Raw genomic sequence first — 21,653 nt, 5'->3', positions numbered from 1 at the left:
ATTTACTCACTGGTTTTTTAATGATGTATCTAAAGTTACAGCCTAACAGAAATTCAAGCTAAAGAGTCATTTTAGTTAAGATCAAAAGGTACGCAGGTGTCAAAGCATATCTTCAATAAATCAGTTAATTTTCAAAAAATTCCTTATTAAGTCTTTATATTTTTTTCTATTTCCTCTGGGAACAAAATTTAGTAAAAAGAGAAGACACAGCCAAACATGTCCTGGATGATGAGTTTCTTCTCACACTGATTCCCTATATTATGGGCTGTTCCCTCTGCACACTAAATTACTATCTGTGCAAAATGAAATGGAAACTGAAGGGGGGGTTACTCAGATAATTTAGGTCAAAAATAAGTTCTCCAGAAACATCCAGATTGAGGCAAACATGTTTTCTATGGTTCATATCATCCTGATAATTGCCTTAATTCTCCATTTCGTTTTGCTTCTGTAGACAGCTTAATGGCAGTTAAGATTTTTTGGATCTTGCAGCATAAGAATAAATACTCAATTAAGGCGTTTTCAGATGAGTCAGAGATAGAAAATCACTGTAGCTGTAAGTGATGCATGCTCTCCACTCCCAACCATTTGCTGGCCTATAAGTTTTCAGATACAACTTGAAACAGAATATTTGTACTCACAAACTAAATAGAATAAATCATGAAAAAAAGTTTCTTCCTCACTAAAGTATCAAAGTGCAGTTGCTGACTGTAGTCTAGGACCTAGACCATTATTACCAGAATCATTTGCCAAGTATAGAAAAAGAAACTGCTATTTGTCAGGCAATGTAAGAAGTATGAGGGCTCAAGGAAAAATTAATTAATTAATGTATTTATTAACTCATTCATTCACTCATGTAACAAGTATTTACTGAACCAGATGTACCACATGCTATTCTAGGAGCTTAAAATACACCAATGAACAAAAAAAGCAAAGACTCCTGGTCTCCTGGAGTTTATCATTCTTTTTTTCTTAATATTTATTTATTTTTGAGAGAGAGACAAGAGTGTAAGTAGGGGTTGGGCAGAGATAGAGGGACACACAGAATCCAAAGCAGTCTCCAGGCTCTGAGCTGTCAGCACGGAGCCCGATGCAGGGCTTGAACCCACGAACCATGAGATCATGACCTGAGCTAAAGTCAGACGCTTAACCTACTGAGCCACCCAGGTGCCCCTCAGGGAGCTTTCAATTCCCCAATTCTTATTCCCTAGATCTATCCGTATCATTAAATGCTGTGGAACATGTCTTCTTTTATTTTTTTCTTCCCTCAGCTTTAGTAGAACTGTCCAAACTGACTCTCTTCCTGGTCTTCTAAATTCTCTAATCTCTACTTACTTATTTCTATTTATTCTCTATCTCATTTATTTAATTTACTGGCTACTTTTCCCACCACCACATGTATCTAGTTCCAAGGTTCAGCATTGAGCCACTTTGCTCTCTGCCTAACCTCTCCTTAAAAGTTTCTCATCCAAGGTGTCTAGGTACAATGGTTATCACCAGTAAATTATTTGTAAGTTATCAAAGTTTGTGAATGATTTATTTTCTTAATAAAATAGAGCAGGTTTAGGATTATTTTAATAGCAATGCCACTGTTCTTCATTTCCATGCAAATAGACTTTCTGGAGAGATAAGGCATTATAGCTATCAAATAGAACCGAATATTATCATGCAAATCAACAATCCTGTGCTGACTGCTCCTTGACAATGGGAACTTTGTTGGTGTTCACCACCATATCTCTGAAAAACAGAAGGGTGCCTGGCAAGCAGCACTTGCATCAGCGTCTCCCTAAGTTTTTATTATTGAAGGAGTATGTTTAATCATACAAGATAAAGTTGAGAAACACTGCCTTATAAACTCATCTGGTTTAAAATTTTTAATTACTCCCTGAAGATAAATGACTCACATCTTGATTTCCTGACCTCTCTCTTGAATTTCTCTCCCCATATGCCAACTATTAACTAAAGCTTTCTATTTGGATGCCCTATAATCACTTCAAGTTACACATATCTAAAAGCAAATACATTATTTTCCAAAATTAATTCAACTTTCTCTCATTTTCCCAATTAACAAGTATCAAATACTTGGATCAATCTTAGTGCCTTCTTTCTTTTTCACCCCATATACAATCAGTAATGAAAGCCAATCAATTCTTTCTTCAGGGATGCTCTACACTCCTTTCTCCTATTGCTCCTGTCACTGCCTAATTCATTCAGCCTTGATTTCTGAAACCCTGGTCACTCAATTTTTTATTCATCCTGTATTTTTTAAGCCAGACTAGTTTTCTTAAAAATACAAGCCTTGAATCAAAAATCTTATGTGATCCCTATTATCTAAATAATACATTCATTTCCCCAAACTAAGCTTCATTTAACTTTAAAATTGTATCTGTTCCCCATTTGCTTCCCTAAATTATCTATTATCATCAGATTATTCTACTCCTAGTTCTGGTAGGTGACATATGTGGTCTTACACCCAAGACCCTGCTCATATTATTTATCCAACCCAGACTTTCATCTCTTTCCTGCTGTACATATATGGACTACAGCTGCCCTTAAGACCCAATCCAAATTTTGCCAGCTTCACGAAGTCTCACCTAATCCCCTCAACTATAAGAAACCGCAACTCAATTTGTGTTGGTGACCCATAGCCTTCACTTCCTAATACTCCTCAGAATTAATTATACTGTACATATGGTACTTGAATCCTGCCTGAACATGGTTCTTCGCAAGGTGATTCGAAACTCATCACTTAATAGAAAATGAGAAACTAACAGGTACTGAGCATCTACAATGGTCTAATGCTATTTATATTGTTTTATTTAGTCTCCACCAGAGTTACACATGTAAGTATGATTCTCATTTAATAGATAGGAAACTGAGGCTCAGATAGGGCTGTTAGGGTCAGGTAACCTTAGAGCCTAGCTAGGTCCTTTTCTCTTTACCATTGCATTATATCTCTTACACATAGACACCCCCTCAAGAGTTTTGTATAGTTTAAAGCACAAAGTAGGCATTTGGTAAAGACAGAAAACAAATGTGGGATTTGGAGCACTCCTTTGGAGACATAGGAAGATATACAGTCTACATTGTTTTTTCCTCTATGGCAGTGAGGTCAAAACAACTTCCTCATTCCATGCAAAATAGCAGAGATGGGGCCTGGGTAGTCTTGTTCCATAAATTAATTCTGTAACTCTGTTAAATGATGAACAAATATATAGCCAAAAATAGAAAATGGAAACTTACGCTGACGTTTTTCATCAACTATTTCCAATACAAAAAGAAAAAGTGACAACTTAGCCAGTGGCATATCCTCATGCAGCATGTTATTGTCCCAGGTTAAAAGCAGACAATTTTGTTTATTGAGCTGACTACCAAAAGTTAAAACTGTTCCAAATGAAATAGAGCATGTTAACAATGCCCTTCTGATTTCTCATGCAAAGTGTTGAAATCTGGCATGGAACTTCTGAAAGAACCAACTCTTGCATTTCTTCCACAAAAACTGCCAATACACTGGCTTTTGTTAAACTAAATTAAAGGGATTTTAGTCTTTATTATAAGCAATTCATCTTTATTAAAACAATTCTCCCATATTCATTATGAGTCAGACAAACAAATAAATTAGCCATTAGTGGTGACATCATGGGCTTTTGTGCATGAATATTTCAATTAAAAAACTCAAACTGTTTAGTTAAAAGTCTCTTAATTTTATTGTTTCTGCAATTCAAGATAGTTATTGGTGTATTTTCCCAGAACTGAGCTATTTTGCTATCATAATTGAGAACATTATGAAAAATTAGTTGAGTTTAATATATTTATTTAAATCACAGAAAGGGGTAGGTGTGTATTAAAGGGAACACTTGCAAATGTATTGCAGTGCAATTAGTTAATTAAAGTAAATTTTTATGTATAGACACATAAATCAGGAATAATATAAAAGGAACAAGAAATAGGTGCAAGGCATCAGGTTGAAGATAATTCTAATTTTCTGAAGATATCCTGATTACTCACTCTATTTTCAGGGAACAAAATACCATGCCTATGTATGTGTCAAAAAAGTACCTCACACAGAGTCTGATATCTCTCCTAATGCCTTATCTATTTCCCAGAAAATTGCTTTTAATTACATGAAATCTTCCTAGCTGAGTGACCCGGGACAAGATACTTAACCTTTCCTTTCCTCTGGTTTGTTGACCTTCATCCGTTATGGTGACTCATTTGGATAATGGAAAATTGTCTGAACCTTGGTATATGACTTCGGGCACTGCAGAACTCCAATTTGCTGACTCTACATGAACCTTGGATCTTCCAACTGGCTCTTTTGTCTCAGATCATTCTTCTAATACACCCCCTGCCAACCCTCATCCAGCATGCTAACCTCTCCTCGGGCTTGGCACCTTTGCAAAGAGCATCGACACCAATATCCTACTTTCTTACATGTTAAACTCCTATTCATCCCTCAAAACACACTTTGCAAAACTTGTCTGACACCCTGCCCCTCTCTCTCTCACCCATATCACATTACTTCATTGTGTTCCTGAAGCACTCTGTACACACCTCTATTTTAACACAAATTTCCTAGCACATAATTCTTTGTTCTTGCATCTCTTTTGCTGGCCATACAGTGCTCCTTGAAAGTAATGTACAATTCATCACCTAATGGCCTCAAATGGCTGGCACATGTGGATGTCCTTTTGATCTAGGGTGTCTCCAATATCTCAAGGTGACAGAACTTTAATTGATTTAAAGAAATAAGATAAAAATCCAAGTAATGGAAATAAAATATACACCTCTCCCCAAGTTCTCATAAAATATTGGTGTTTTTGTGTGAATGCAGTGTATAGGATTGGGGGTGAACTAGAATTGGCTTGTCTAAATGCAGCATAGAATAACCTTTAAGAACACAACATGCTAGCAACAGCCTATTGGGGTATTAACTCTACATTGCTCTTACTAACTGGATGGCCCAGGATGAATCATTTAACTTCTCACTGCCTTGCCCATCATCTGTAAAATGAAAGGAATGAAGGTGCCGAGTCCATAGGATTGGTATGGATTAAATGAAATGTTTCATGTGAAGAGTTTAAGACGACACTGGCATATGGTGCTCACTATACACGTACTAGAAGCTGCTGTTCCTATCATCACTATCTTTGCTATTCTTGCTAAATTTTCCTTCCAAGAGGCAGCGCACAAAAGGATGTTATCTTTGCTACCTTTCTTTGGGATGGAGAGCAATGAGTTACATTGTAGTCTCTTTTGAGACTTCCTTTACTTATCATGCATGTGCAGGGGTAGAAAAAGAAAGGGATAATATGCGACTCTTTTCTGAATTTGATAGACACTAGATTTTTGCAGAAGAGACCTTTTCTAATGGAAGACTCCTGTCTGGAAATGTGATTAAGGACTGAGCCTCTATTGTGTGCCAGACACTGTTCTAGACATTGGGAATGCACTGGTGAACTTAAGATACCTTCAAGGAATTTTCATTCTAGTGGCTGGTTTTAATCATCTTGTGTTATTTCCCTATATCTCATAATCTGAATTATGAATTTAAGACTATATCAATCAGCTGTTCTGTTTTACCCTTTATTTTCAGTTTTATATTTGCATTTAGAGCCCTAAAAGTTGAGAGATAAAAGCAAGAGTTCAAGGAGTCCTAACTTTGAACTAAGTAGTCAGATGGTCCAAAAGTTCAAATGTATTCATTAAAAGGAGGTATATGAGTACAAGTGACTCACAGGTCCAATGTGTGTGTCAATGCCTTTATTAAACTCATAGCAAAGAAATCCTATTGGTCAGGAATCACATTAGGAGCACAACAGCAGGGGGGCCTAGACCAATGGAAGGATGATTAAAGGACACCAGCTCAGTGAAACACAGTCCACCCAAAACCAATTTGCCCAATGATTAGTTCAAAAATTTAGCAGGAATTTTTTTTGAAGGTTTGTTTTGCCATTGCATCTCTTCCCATCCTAGAGACTTCTGGACAAGTGTTGCAAAAACAGTTTTAGGATAATTTGCCACAATTACTTTGCTGATAAGAGCAGGGTAGGGGTCAGAGCAAACAGGATATAGGTTCTCTCAAATGAAGAAAAAAAAAACAGTGAACTGAATTTAAGAGAAAACATATACCTTCACATGTAAAAATCAAAGGCAAAGAGATGCTGACATAAGGATTCAAACAAAGATCTTAACATTAGACCTACACACATATATATATACAATATATATACATCTGCTACATAACAAAGGTGACAAGGGGCAAGAATGGGATTCTTAGTAGGTTTCACTGAGGCAACTAGATATCCATTTATAAAAGAAATGAAATTATATCTCTACATACATGACAGTACCAGGTCTATCGGAGATACAAATATAAAAGGAAAAACTACAAGGTTTGTGGAGAGATAATGTAGGATGATATCTTTATGACATTGGAGTAGGGAGGTTTTCTCAAATAGAATATTAAACACACAAATCATAAAGTAATAGATTAACTCAAATTCATTAAAATTAATAAATTCACTTCATGATAGAATACCAAAAGGGAGTAAAAAGATAAGCCACAGAATTAGAAAAGACATTTATGACCCATATATTTGGTAAAGGAATAGTATTCAGAATATATAAAGAACTCTCACAAATTGATATGAAAAATACAGCTAGCACAAAGGAAAAAAATAGGTAAAAGACCTAAAAGATATACTTTATGAAAAGAAAATCCAAGTGACTAATAAATTTGATGTAGAAATATGGAGAAACTCATTAGTAATTAGGGAAATGCAAGTTAATAATATTTTGAAGTAAAAGTACAAATCCATTAGCTTCTCAAAATATTTTTTAAAATCTGATACTAGAAAATGTTAGTGTGAATGTGGAATTGCTGGTTGGAAGTGTCAATTGGTATAGCCTCTTATGAAAACAGTTTGGCATTATCTTGTAAAATTTAAGATATCTGTGCCTTAGCAATTCCATTCATAGGTATTCACAATAGGAAAAAAAAAACTGTACATATTCCCCAAGACACATGTCCAAAACTATTCACAACATCCTTACAATTGCCATAAGCTGGAATTATTCCAAAGGCCCATTAAGAGTATTTATTTAGTTCTATTTTTAATTTTTTGAGGAACCGTCATATTACCTACGACCCAGCAAGTGCGCTAGGCATTTATCCATGGGATACAGGTGTGCTGTTTCTAAGGGACACATGCACCCTACGGTTTATAGCAGTACTATCAACAATAGCCAAAGTATGGAAAGAGCCCAAATGTCCATTGATGGATGAATGGATAAAGATGTGGTATCTATATATATACAATGGAGTATTACTTGACAATCAAAAAGAATGAAATCTTGCCATTTGCAACTACGTGGATGGAACTGGAGGGTATTATGCTAAATGAAATCATTCAGAGAAAGACAAATATCATATGACTTCACTCATATGAGGATGTTAAGAGAAAAACAGATGAACATAAGGGAAGGGAAACAAAAATAATAAAAAACCAGGGAGGGGGACCAAAGCATAAGAGACTCATAAATATGTAGAACAAACAGAGGGTTACTGGAGGGGGTGTGGGAGGGGGGATGGGCTAAATGGGTAAGGGACATTAAGGAATCTACTCCTGAAATCACTGTTGCACTATATGCTAATTTGGATGTAAATTTAAAAAAATAAATTAAAAATAAATAAATAAATAAATAAATAACTATATACAATTAAATTAAAAAAAAAAAGAGTATTTATTTAGAGTGGGGAAAGGAAGAGGGAGAGAGAGAGAGAATCTTAAGCAAGTTCCAAGCCCAGCATGGAGCCCAACATGGGGCTCAGATCATGATCTGAGCCAAAATCAAGATTTGGAAGCTTAACTAACTGAACCACCCAGGTGCCCCCAAGAGTATTTACTTTATAATTGTTCTTTAAACTGTGCAGATATATTTTTATGCACTCTTATATATCACACAAACCATATATACACTGTGAGGGGATAAATCAGGTAACAAAAAATTTCTCTAAGAGATGTTATAAGATCATTCTCATTTTGTGATAAAAACAAATAAAAGTGATTAACTGTATTAATGTAGGAAAGAGAAATTGACAAAAATACATAGAAATGTTAATAGCAGTTTTCTTTGGATTGTGAAAATACTGATGCTGTGTTTTTACTTTTTTTGTGTCTTATGAACTGTCTATAATGATACATATTATTTAAAAAATATATTTGTTTTAAAAAATAAGACTCCAAAGGAAGAGGCAAGGATGAAACTATAACTTTAAAAATGCTCAGAAACAGGGGTGTCTGGGTGGCTCAGTCGGTTGAGCATCCAACTTCAGTTCAGGTCATGATCTAACAGTTTGTGAGTTCAAGCCCTGTGTCAGGCTCTGTGCTGACAGCTCAGAACCTGGAGCCTGCTTCAGATTCTGTGTCTCCCTCTCTTTGCCCCTTCCCCACTCATGCTCTGTCTCTGTCTCTCAAAAATGAATAAACATTAAAAAAAAACTTAAAAAAATTCTCAGAAATTGGCCTTTTAGCAAAATAGTCATTTAACAGATTTTTTTCAAACAAACCTATAATGTTTGCAAGATGATTCCTATACCATTCCATGAGGTCTGTGAATGAAAAGCCAAATTGCTTCTGAAGAAAAAGCTTTCCTGTATATATTCGTTTACAAGATTGCAGATATACAGATCACTGCAGTGCTCCCCTTAAAGCATATGTACCAACCAACACCAAGAATGTGCATTTAAGGATGGCAACTTGTTCATGGCAAGCTGATTAGTGTCTCTAAGAGGAATCTGCTAGCACATGTGTAGGTTACAAGGCATGTAACAGATTGGCCAAAAGTTTCTATGTGGATGGACTTTGAGGTTTAAGGTCATTGCTAGGATTTTGGAAATGCTTTAGTTTTCTCTTTAACATCTAACCAAAGCTCAGAGGAGAGACTCAACCCTGAGAAAGGAAACATACAAGCTCAACATGACTGGTCTAGGCAAGGAAACATCTAAGCAATGAACTGGGATGATTTTCACAGTTATACTCACTTAATTACATTTATATTTTAGGGAAGTTAAAGCAAAAGTTATGACTTTATATAATGTCTTAATCAACCCTTCATGACAGGCATTAATTAGGACTTGCCCAGCTTTTTGTCCCCTTCATGAATGAAAGGATATACTATACAGGAAGAGGGGCCTCTCTGTGAAGACTCACGCAGACATACTTCTCACTGCCCACAGTCCAGAATGATTCAAACCAGAGTTGATTAAGCCAGCCAGTGGTGCACTGGTCAGTTGTTTCTATCTACTAAGACTCTTGGTTAGGGCAGTTTGTAATTGATGTAGAGGAGGGGGAAGGAAAAGGAAGAAGTTAGGTGATGTGTAGAGTTTAAAACTGAAATTTGGCAAAATACAGAGCTATGTTTGTTCATTACCATTTCATGAATGTGTAAGCAAACCAAACTTATTTTTTTTTGGTGATTATGCTTAAATTATTAACTGGGTTATTTCACTGAAGCTTGATTGAAATGGATGATTTTCACTTTTGAGATTCAAAACTGGCTTTCAGAAGCCTCGGTGGTAGAGCTGATTGGATGGATTTTCCTTAATTAGGAAAAACATATTATAGTCATCACTAAACAGATAACTCCAAAGATACTTAATTTCTAGATGGCAAAACTCCAGAGTTCAATCCTAACTATCATGGCAGGTTGAGAACAAGTAAATTTCTAATATTTTGCTGTGGAATGTCTCTACAGTCAGCAATGCATAAATTCTTCTCCAGGAGCCTCAAAGCTTGTTCAGAATCCCTTATAATAGAACTGCCAGTCATTTCAAGCCTAGAGTGCTTATTTCTTAAGAAACCATCATCCATAAATTTCTGATATTTACAGCCCGAACATGAAATAAATATAGGTTTTGTTCAGTAGCATTCATGAATAAGCAGTGGTATTTCTCTTTGTATATGCAGATTTAAATGCTTTGGGAAAGATTCATAACTGCAGAAGGGTAATTTGAAGGACTGCATTGAAAAAAATTCAGGCCAGTTAGGATTATAAAACTGTTTAATAATCAGTACTGATGCTGCTGGCTTGAAGAAGGATAATTAGAACCTTTAATGTGCAGAATGCCCTTTGAAATATTTCGGGTACCTAATACCACCATCTTCACTTCCAAAGAACGGCCACTTGAGTCGACAAATAACCAAGAACCTTATCCAAGGTCATGTGGAGGATGTAAGGAGAGATTTTAGTTCTCCTTATATATGCACTCATTAGATTTATTTCCATCCTGCCATATAGTTTCAGGGTATAATTTCCCCCATAAATGTCATGGATCTACGATGGAGAGATTCCTAAATATAGGCATGCACTCCTGGAATGGCAGGTGGAAGAGAACACTTCCTGCCTCCTTTCTCTGGGGACTGGAGACTGAGAGCCAGCTTTGAGAAGCAAGGTTTGCTGGTCCACAGAATTCTAAAATGCCTTGGTCAGAATTAGATAAAGACACCCCTCATGAGCACAGGGCTTGGTAAACAGAGCCTGGGTTATAAATCTTGGAACAAATGCTATATTTTCCTGAAATACAAAAGATTTCCATGCCTGTGGCATTATCTGTTGATGTAAATGCAACATAATGAAGAATGCGATAGTCACTTAAAACTTGTAATCATAACTGATCTGTAGTCAGGAGCCATGCTTTCAGTAGAAATTAAGCCATATTTTGACACGAGGAAATGAGATTAAAGAGTAACTTGCACATATGCTAAGAAAGCAAAATGAAATTATAGACATTATCATGGACTTCCAGCCCACCATGTCAAAAGTATCCTCTTACCTGTCTTCATCCAAACCCTCTCCTTGACTCCATTTTCCCTGCCAACTATCATCCCATTTTTGTATGCCTCTTTAGAGAAGAGCTCTTTGAAAGAGTTTCCTACATTTGTTGCTTCCATTTCTCCTCCTCTAAATTTCTCTTGAATCCACTCTAGTTCTTCACCACAACTCCCCCCCAAAACAGCTGTCTTACATTGACCCAATCCAGGAGTCAATCCTCAGGCCATGTCACCCAAGCTTGTTTCTCCTCCCAGCTCATGGACTGCTTGCTAAGCTCTCCCTTGCAGGTACATCCTTGTCTTTCGGGTATCTAGATGAAGGCTGAGTGCTGACACCTCTTTTATTCTTTAATCCACAGCATAGTGCCAACACATATCTGAAAAATCTGGACATTTGGAGACAAAACTTCTAACACAGTCCAAGGCTTTATGCTTTCTCAATCACTTTATGAATCACGAGTAACGTAAATAGTTCTATCCAACAGTGAACACGCCAGCTTTATCCCTCACCTCCTCCACATACACTGCCACAAATATCAGTCAATGATTTTATTTTCTTCAACTAGATAGTCCTCAACTCCACAAGACAAGCAGATCTCTGACATTTAATTAGTGACCCAGTTATGACTTTTTGCTGGCCTCAGCTCATTTTTTAACTTAGGAGAAAAAGAAATCAAATTGATTGGGCTTATGGTGAAAAAGAAATTACAACTCTAGTTATTAGTCCTTGTCCTTCTTCAAAAAGACATGATTCTTGTTAAAAATTTTTCAAAAATCTTACTTCTTCCCTTAAAGTTAAAGGGGCACATTAAACACCACTGTAACTATTTCAGAGGATACATTTAGTATTTAATTAAGAAATAAATAGTTATAACCAAGAGATTATCTCTTCAGGAAGTGCTGTTTCATAGCTGATCATAGTAATACTTTGTTTTTTTTAACACCAGAATGAGATGGCAAGAAATACACACACACACACACACACACACACACACACACACACACACACAAGTCAGTGTGAACAGGTTACAGAAAATAATGTTTTGGACAACAAAGAATTACTTTTCTTCTTCTGTCACTATATTTTCATTTCCTGCTACACTTTTCAGTATCTTCAATTCCCATTCTTTCCTAATCATGTAAAGTTTCTTTTCCTCTTTCTTTTCAGGAAGGGCCTGCTATGATGTTTTATAAAGAATAATGCCTGAAAAAGTGGTGCTCAGAAAAGAAAACGTGTTGATGGCTTTCACTGTTAGATTTTATTCTTTTCTGTTCCTTTGTTATTGCTCGTTAAGGGAAGAGTTGCCTCGTGATGAGAGAAAAAAAAATAAGGTGACTTAACAAAACACCCCCAAGTTTTAAAAACACCATAAACAGAATTGGTGGTAGAGTCTGAAGCTGGTGGATCTTAAAAAACTCAATGCTGAGTACAAAAGGCAGCACTCCCTGCTGACCTCCCCAGGTCTCCAGCAGCTCTCCAGCTGGCTTTGCTGGCACTGTTCCAAGTAAGTCTGTGAAATACAGGGATGGGTCTGGAACATTTGGTTGTAATCAAAATGTGAACACATATTTAGAATTAGCCATTTTTTAAACAGTTTAAACTGGCTGAAAAATCCATGGGTCTGGAGAGTGAGACATCTGCTGTAGAATAAAACCACTCAAAGGAGAGAGTCTTGCTTCAATAGTTTGTGAAAGAAGACTTAACATTGATATTAATTGATCAGAAAACTTTTTTTTCTTTTTGAGCAGATATTTGGGGAAAGTTTTTAAGTATTATTTTTTTTAATGTTTTTATTTATTTTTGAGACACAGAGAGACAGAGCATGAGCAGGGGAGGGGCAGAGAGAGACAGGGAGACACAGAATCTGAAGCAGGCTCCAGGCTCTGAGCTGTCAGCACAGAGCCTGACATGGGGATCAAACTCATGGAGGGTGAGATCATGACCTGAGCTGAAGGCAGATGCTCAACCGACTGAGCCACCCAGGCGCCCTTAAGTATTATTTTTAATAGTAATCACTCCTATGGGCTGGTTGAAAGAATCTGTAAGGAATGAAGACAAACAATCGTTTTATTTACCATCTGTGCTTTCAAAATGTAAAATACAGGGTGCCTGGGTGGCTTAGTAGGTTAACATCTGACTCCAGCTCAAGTTATGATCTCATGGTTGGTGGATTCAAGCCCCGCGTTGGGCTCTGTGCTGACAGCTCAGAGCCTGGAGCCTGCTTCAGATTGTGTGTCTCCCTCTCTCTCTTTAACCTTTCCCCCACTTATGCTCTCTCCCCCTCTCTCTCAAAAATAGATAAATATTTTTAAAAAATGTAAAATGCTGTAATACCTTGCATAATTTGGAGTAAAAAGGACAATATATTCTGTGGAGTGATACTTTAAAAAACATATATATAATCTTAATGAAACTGTTACTGTTGGATGATGTACTTGAGTGAGGCAGAGAAACAGTCTTTAGTCCTTTTACCTATAAAATGGGGGTAATAAAATGATCTACCTCCTAAGATTGTGACCGTGAAATGACTATAACAACAACAAAAGCAGCAAGCATTTACTTTAGGACCTGGCATTACAATAAGCTCTCAATAAATGGTACTAATTGTCAACATTATTTAATTAAGATATATACTATAAGAAATTAGCAAGCGTCTCGAGATGAAGTGCTGATAGAGTCACTTTAACAAAACATATGCAACATGGGTATGGCAATATTGTTTGATTTACTAGCAAATCTTGTAGACAGAAAAATATCAAATGCTGTCTACTTCTTTTCTAAATGACCAAAACTTTTGTAGAGATACAGTGCTGATTAATTTTCTCTTATTCTGGCATAAAGTCAATAAAATTCTTACATGGTAATTTATATATGTAATATGATGTATATTTTAATATTGTTATCCTTTGTGGATTTTTATTTTGCATTAATGAGTTACATTTTTGGGGAGCCTGAGTGGCTTGGTCGGTTAAGCGTCCGACTTCGGCTCAGGTCATGATCTCGCGGTCCGTGAGTTCAAGCCCGGCGTTGGGCTCTGTGCTGACAGCTCAGAGCCTGGAGCCTGTTTCAGATTCTGTGTCTCCCTCTCTCTCTGACCCTCCCCCGTTCATGCTCTGTCTCTCTCTGTCTCAAAAATAAATAAACGTTAAAAAAAATTTAAAAAAATGAGTTACATTTTTAATTAGGAAAGAAAAAAGAAAAAAAAGTATCTAAGGTAAGTTCAGAATTGCATTAGTTGACCAAGGGAAATACAGTTCTATTCAGCAGAGCTGACATCTGACATATACATTTGCCTATTCAAGACAAAGACAGCACTGTATCACATTTTTAAATAGTGCTCAAGAATGGTCCCCAAATTCATTTTTAAAAATCATGCTAAGGATATATAATAAGCCCTATAACTCATAGCAAAAAAAAACTTTTTTTAAATTAAAATTGGGCAGAATGGGGTGCCTGGGTGGTTCAGTTGGTTAAGCATCTGACTCTTGATTTTGGCTCAGGTCACGATCTCATGGTTCATGAGATCCAGTCCTGCATCAGGCTCTGTGCTGAGAGCGTGAAGCCTGCTTAGGATTCTCCCTCTCCCTCTCTCACAGCCCTTCCCGTGTTTCTCTTTCTCCTGTGTCTCTTTCTCAAAATAAATAAGTAAACATTTAAAAAATGGGCAGAAAATTTGAGGGGTGCCTGTGTGGCTCAGTCAGTTAAACACATGACTTTTGGCTCAGGTCATGATCTCACAGTTTGCGAGTTCAAGGCCCACATTGTGATCTTTCCTGTAGGCACAGAGCCCACTAAGCATTTTCTGTCCCCTTCTCTCTCTCCCCTCCCTTACTCATTCTTTCTCTCTCTCTCTCTCTCTCTCCCAAAATAAATAAATAAACTTAAAAAAAAAAGAAAACCCTATATATGAGAAACAGTGACAAGCAAATTCTTTTGTGTCCTAGAATGTTTTTGTTAGGAGATGTAAAAAAAAAAAAAACTACACTAAAGGGGCACCTGGGTGGCTTAGTCAGTTAAGCGTCTGACTGTTGATATTGGCTCAGGTCATGATCTCATGGTTTATGAGATCGAGCCCCCCCATTGTACTCTGCACTGACAGTGCTGAGCCTGCTTGAGATTTCTCTCTCCCTCTCTCTGCCCCTCCTCCACTCATGCTCGCTCTCTAAAATAAATAAATAAGCATTTAAAAACCCCACAAAACTACATTAAGAAATAAAAATAATCTAATTGGATTCAGTTTTGTCATCTTACAAAATAATTGAATGATGGCATTTTAAACATAAAATGATTTTCCAGCAAAGAAGCCAAAGTAACAAATTAATTTCTAATATAAATTTGTAAACTCGACATTATGTCCTAAACAACACCTTAACTGGCATTTTCCTATAACTGTAAAAACATGTATGTAATTACAACACATCATTGAGTAGAGCAGAATTCCAATTCACTAGAAGACTTCTTGATCTGTTTAAGATTCATGAGCATTTAATTGCAAAAATTTGGGAGTTTTAAGCCAGTTTCAAATTTTTTAGTTTAAAAATTTGGGAGTATATACTCATACACATATAATTTTAAGAGGCTATATATATGTATATACACACACACATATACCTATACATATATATATACATATACATATACACATGTACATACAGTATATACTATTAAATGCATATGTATATCTATATTATATGAATATATGTATTTATATATGCATATTTATTAGCCAAAATTAAAGTATATGGCAAATATTTGTACAAAGATTCTGGGTGTATCCCAGGACTTTTATAGAAGTTTTATAGAAAATCACTGATGTTGTTTGATTCAGAGTAAGTGATTCATTATGGAGATTGTGTTAAAAACCTAATCATGCCTAAAATCTCTATCTCTCATTTAGAAACAATGGTACTTATTTGTTTGTCTTTTCTTCTTAACAAAAAAGAGCCTATCCTTAAGCATCTTTGGCCTTTGGCTTCTTATTTCTCTTTTCTTCAGATCCCTTTCTCCTTCAGCTATAAAAAAGTAGCTGTTGGAAGAAGATAGCTCAAATGTACTTTAGCAGAGGATGTGAGATAATTGTGTAAACAACAGTGAGTGGCAAACAAGCAAACAAACAAGCAAACAAAAACAAAAACCAGTGAATGGCAGAAGCCAAGGACTTCTCAGTGGAGCAAAGAATTTCTGATGCACTTTTCTACTTGAGGCAACAGGAGAAGAAGGAAAGAGAAAAACTTGCATATTTAGATAGGTCAAGTCTTAGGTGTTCTGGATGTGGCTCCCGGGTAAAGAGGAAGAAAGATGAGCAGCTGGCCTAGAATTTGGTTTGATTGGCTGGTTGTTTCTTTTTGATGTCTGTGGTCAACACACTAACTTAGGCCAAGGAGAATACCCTGGTACCACTTGTGTGTGGAAGCATGTGTGCTTACGAGCACATGACTCCTGCTGCTACAACTGAACTTTATCAACTGCTTTAATCTTTAGTCTTTTTTTAAATGTTTATTTATTTACTTTTGAGAGAGAGAGCACAAGTGGGGAAGGGGCAGAGAGAGAGGGATAGAGCGTCCCAAGTAGGCTCTGCACTGCCAGCGCACAGCCTGATGCGGGGCTCGAACCCATGGTCGCAAGATCATGATTTGCATTGAAACCAAGAGTTGGATGCTTATCTGATTGAGCCACCCATGTGCCCCAATCTTTAGTCTTAAAAATTTTCACCCTTCCCTTTTGGTCTCCTGGATTCCATGGACTATGAGTTTTCAACATCACCATTTTCTTCTGTGTTTGTCTTCTCACACTGCTTGGGTAACGCCACCTCACTTCCGGTTTCCTAAAACCTATCCCAGACCGGACCAGACCCTGGGTAACACTGGTCTTGCTTAACTCTAAGGGAAGAGGGAAGAATTCTATATTTTGGAAAATTCTTGACCAAAGACTTGTCTCCTGCTACCATTGGTAGCATTTTTTTAAATGCTTATTTATTTTTGAGAGAGAGCATGAGCGCGGGAGGGGCAGAGAGAGGGGGAAACACAGACTCTGAAGCAAGCTCCAGGCTCTGACCTGTCAACACAGAACCCGACATGGGGCTTGAACTCACAGACCGTGAGATCATGACTAGAGCTGAAGTTGGAAGCTCAATTGAATGAGCCAGTCAGGCGCCCCTAACACCATATATTTAAAAACGTTCTTATCCTGGATAGTCTTCTGTAGCTTTCTTCCTCTTTTCAGAGAATGGAGTGTTCCATCTCAGGGTATTGATAATCTGTCAGAAAAGACATGAAACAGGAATGGCAAAAGCCAGATCCTCAGTGAAGCAGGACTGAGGAACAGCACTAGATAGAGGAATTAAGGAATTAAGAGTCAGAGATCTCTGAGTCACCTGAAGGTGAAATAAATTTGATGCAGAATCTTGGACAAGTCCCTCGACTTCTTCAGGGCTGTTTTATTAGTAAACACAGTAAATGAAAATAATAATCATAATAATAATGGCCTCAAATAATTGGGCTAGGATCACATCAGGTAAGGCGCATGAAAAGCTTTCTGCATTGTCAAAGGGCTAGCTCATGGATGGTGTTCCTGTTATTGGGGCCAGTGATGCTGCTAATGTGAGGTTCGAAGATTGTGGGATCTCAGCTTGCCAGGACTGAAATAGAGTAAGCGAGCAATGGAGACAGGGATGGGGAGCCAAAATGAGAGCTGCCTTTCTGAGCTTGGATGACAAAATAAAGCTAAACTTTAGAGAGTTTGGGCTTCTGGACCCTCTGTTTTTTTAACAACAGTTTCCCTGGCTCTTGCCTACTTTGTTGGTGATGGGTCTAGAGCAAATAGAGTTAAAAAAAAAAACAAAACAACAAGATGTGCAATTAGATCACAAGAAACCATTCCTGGTGGAGAGGTTGCCACTAGGACCCTTGGCAACATCTTCTTAACTAAGAGCAGACGGAAAGCGGTTATCCCCAAAGCTCCAAGAATTACCATCTATACCAAAGTTCAGGAAACTACTGCCTGTGGGCCAACTGCAGTCAACCATCTGGTTTTGTGAATAAAGTTTTATTGGAACACAGCCATGGCTATATACATAGTCTATTGCTGCTTTTACAGTTCAATACAGTTGAGCAGCTGTGACAGAGACTATATGACCTGCAAAGCTTAACATATTTACCCTCTAGTCTTTTTAAGAAAAAGTGTGATGATGGTCTGTTCTATATCCTCTAACAAGTACATGTGTAAGAAGCAATATTTGGATGACCAGTCATTTTAAATTGGAAGGTAGCATCCTCAAACAACAGGGCTGGGATATTCTGACAATAATATTCTTGTTTTGCTTCCTTTTTCAAAGAGAATACCCAAGAATCATGGGAGAAAGTGGAGGTTTCTTAGTCATGCATTTCAAGAAAGGGAGTAGGAAAAATCCAAATCAAATGCTTGCAACCCAAGGGACCTCAGGGAAGAGTACTGCTGGTGACACTTAGAAAATGGTGTCAGATACCCGCTTGTCAAAATTATTCTTTCTTAATCACTGACACACGGGGATCCAGCAAAATGGGGACCTTCATGGTTTTTGCCTAAGAAACCTCAAGCAAGCATGATATTACTCTAAACAGAGAGTGATTCATGCCAGTTGTCAGGAGTGGATTGAAAGTGCATGCCAGTAGGAATGCAGTGTATGCCAGCAGCCAAGAATAAGTATTCTATTATCTACCTTTTCTTTTCTCTGTGAAATCAAAGCACAAAAGCAAAACGTAGTAGTAAGGAAAAGCACACTCAATTTCCTTGAGCTGGGGTCCCCACCGGAGTCGTGATGGGATGTGCAGGCAATCACTACACCCAGCAAGGAGCTCAGAGCAACTGGGGGCTCTCTCTCCCTGTGAAGGCCAGCAGCTGCTCAGTGCTAAGCAGGCAGAAGTGAAAATGGCTAACATGACAATCAAGGCTGGGTGAGTCTGGGGAGAAAAAAAGATGATTCTCGATATACTGAGAAGTGTGTCATTGTCAAGTGTCCAGAGATCTCCATTTATATAAAGCACTTTTTTTTTTACTGTCCCTTTTATTTTAGCAATTAACAGATAATATGCAACATATAAGTACTGGGGATTACCTCCCCTCCCTGTAGCTGATCAGAAGCATGCAATCATTATCCCCTGCTTTGGAAAGCAAAGTAAAAGATCAACAAGAAAACAAGCCTTGATTCACCTCACCCCACATCTCCCCACTCCCCACATTCTTCTCTGCAAGCCTATTTACTGGTTACTCTCATTCAACACCCCCACTAGACATGGAGAATGCAAAACAGAGGGACAACGGATTAGAGAACATAAATCAGCAGTGATACAAATGTAATATATTAAAACAATAAAATATAAGTGAATTATTTTTCCTCCTTGTTATTCCCAATGCAATTTAATTCTGTTTCTAGAAAGAACTGTGGAAGGAAGTGGCAAGGATGGATAAAATAACTTCAGGAAAAGAAAACTTTGCTTGTGTGTTCGCCAAAAGCAGGAGCCCCAAAGGTGGTCTCTGTGGATCAATGCATCACTGTCTGTGAGGCCCCCAGAAGGTCAGTCCTGGTGGCTACTTAGAAACCACTAACCCAAAGATCACTGTGGGACAAATTCTGCAAGAAACAGCAGCGACAGACAAATACGTGTTATGAAAATATTACATTGCTTCTTTAACATTTATGTGGCCTCAGTGATTTCAAAAGAAATGTTTTGTGCATAAAACAACATTAAAAAAAAAAAAGTCCTGCTCCTTGACAGGGTCTCCTTTAATGGGAAGGCCTTTTTCATGCCCATAAACATTTGATGCCCACATCTGTTAGAGATAAAAGGAGAGTATGACTACCCTTCTGGATGCAGAGTCAGATTTCTCAGAGACCATATAACATGCTTAATGAAGACAGCAAAAATGCTGTGGTTTCCCTGATTAAATTAGCACTCTGCTGAAATTTAAAGTTTTATGGACTGCTTCAGGTACTTTTCTTTTTCATGGCTCAGTAACAGGAAGTTTATATTTTACTTCTAGAGAATAGCTTGTTATGTCATTTTAGGAAAGTCAAATGGTTCCTAGATTAAAAAATAATAACATATGATTTCTCAAAAAGCACTGTTATTCACTTTTGCAGTCACGGCCACCTGTAGGAGTCAGCCTGATGTTCCTCCTCACCACCCTCTCCAGGACCACCGTGCACGGACGTGGTGGACCTGCCTCTCATGGTCTCACCACGTCATGGGAAGCCCAGCCTTCCTAGGTGCTTTTCCTATCACTTGGGATGGAATTCCTTGGTTTTTTCTGACACTGCTACCTTTCATCATTTGAATCTCGGTTCAAGAAGAATAGTTCCATGACCGCCCTTACCCTTCATTCTTCATTCTCTATCACATTTCTCTATCTTCCTCATCATACTAGTCAATGCCTAATGTGATCTTACTTTTTTTTTTAAGTTTTATAAATTTGGTATCTTTCTCCTTTCACTAGTATATAAACTCCTTGGGATCATGGACAGTTTTGATCATCATTATATCCCCAGTGCCTAACAAATGTCTGACATGTGGTGGAGGCTTAATAATTATTTGTTGATTTTGTTGACTCACTGTATGATTATCGCAGTCTCCTGGTTCAACTTACCAGGATTTTAGCTACATATCTCACCTGGGCATAGCTTTACTACCCCCAGGTGAAATGATGTTTAATTAACTGTTCCCTGGTCCTGTCTTTGAACAAATATTTTACGCCTTCACAGTTAATTCCTTCCCCCAGGATCAGATGAGTGCATGGTACCAGTGATGTTTCTGTGCGATGTACTATGTATGATTATATGCATGTGTATATGTGTATGTATGACATGACTGTGTCATTGTGTAATTTACTGTTTACAACTTTTAGGGCAATAGATGAACCACAACTTTTAATCTGAAGGAATTAAAATCCTTTGTGAATCCAGTTACAAAATATTTGTCCAGAAAGGCATTCAAGTTAGACGGTACCAGTGGTAGCAGCCCTTGGTATGCCAATCTGGATTTGTAACACCAGACCCATGTATCAGATCCTGGGCCACTTGTGACAATCTTCCTGACATACCAGCTTCAGACATTGTAAGTTACCATGAATATAAATCTTAGAGCCACCTTGATACAGAATAAAATGCTGAGTTATGAGGATGATAAAGCTTTTGGATGAAGTAAAGGATTGTACGATTCAACTGGACAAATTCTCATCACCTATCAGTGTGCTGTCATATGTCAGTAACAGGAAGTACCTCTGGGCTTCAGTTTTTCTCATCTATGGAACAAACTCATTGACATTCATGTTGTATAAAATTATCTTTCTATGAGGGAATTGGAACAAAAGAAATTAATGTGTTTTTATTTTGTGTTATCTGATTTTTTTCATGGGCTTCCTTTAACAATCTAGTGATTTTTATGTCCACCCACTTGAAAATTCTCTATAGAGTTCTTGAATTTTTGAGAGTTATATGAAAATTATTTTAAATCACTTCACACAGTGCCTGACTTGGAAGCACTCAAAGCACATTGCTCTCTCACCTTACCCCTTTCCAGCTATAAGAATCTTATATGCCTTCTACTTCAATACCTTCATTTTACAAATAAAACACTGGAGACCATCAGAAGTTAAGAGACTTTCCAAGGGTTACATAGAAAGAGGCAGAGCTTCAAAGAGATGCCAAGTATTCTGACTCTATGTTCAGGGTCCCATTAACAGTACTAGGCTGTCTTTATTTTACCTTTTATAGTTTCTGACATTGAGTAAGCAAAAATAAGTGACATTATTTTCTTCTGACTAAAATGTTCCTAAATGACCGCGAT

At 37.4% G+C, this 21,653-nt stretch overlaps 1 protein-coding gene and 1 long non-coding RNA gene across 2 annotated transcripts in view; one reads left to right on the top strand and one right to left on the bottom strand.

The window, feature by feature from the left end:
* MACROD2 (mono-ADP ribosylhydrolase 2) overlaps positions 1-21,653 on the bottom strand; it is a 2,023,701-nt gene that overhangs the window by 283,079 nt on the left and 1,718,969 nt on the right. The window lies entirely within an intron of this gene.
* Positions 12,241-21,234, top strand: LOC122215831. The gene is made up of 3 exons (XR_006200565.1): positions 12,241-12,337; positions 19,244-19,384; positions 19,952-21,234. It is a non-coding gene; the product is annotated as an uncharacterized LOC122215831 (long non-coding RNA).

This window comes from Panthera leo, chromosome A3, assembly GCF_018350215.1.
Source record: "Panthera leo isolate Ple1 chromosome A3, P.leo_Ple1_pat1.1, whole genome shotgun sequence".
Classification (NCBI taxonomy): Eukaryota; Metazoa; Chordata; class Mammalia; order Carnivora; family Felidae; genus Panthera; species Panthera leo.
This window is presented reverse-complemented; position numbering and strand designations above follow the sequence as displayed.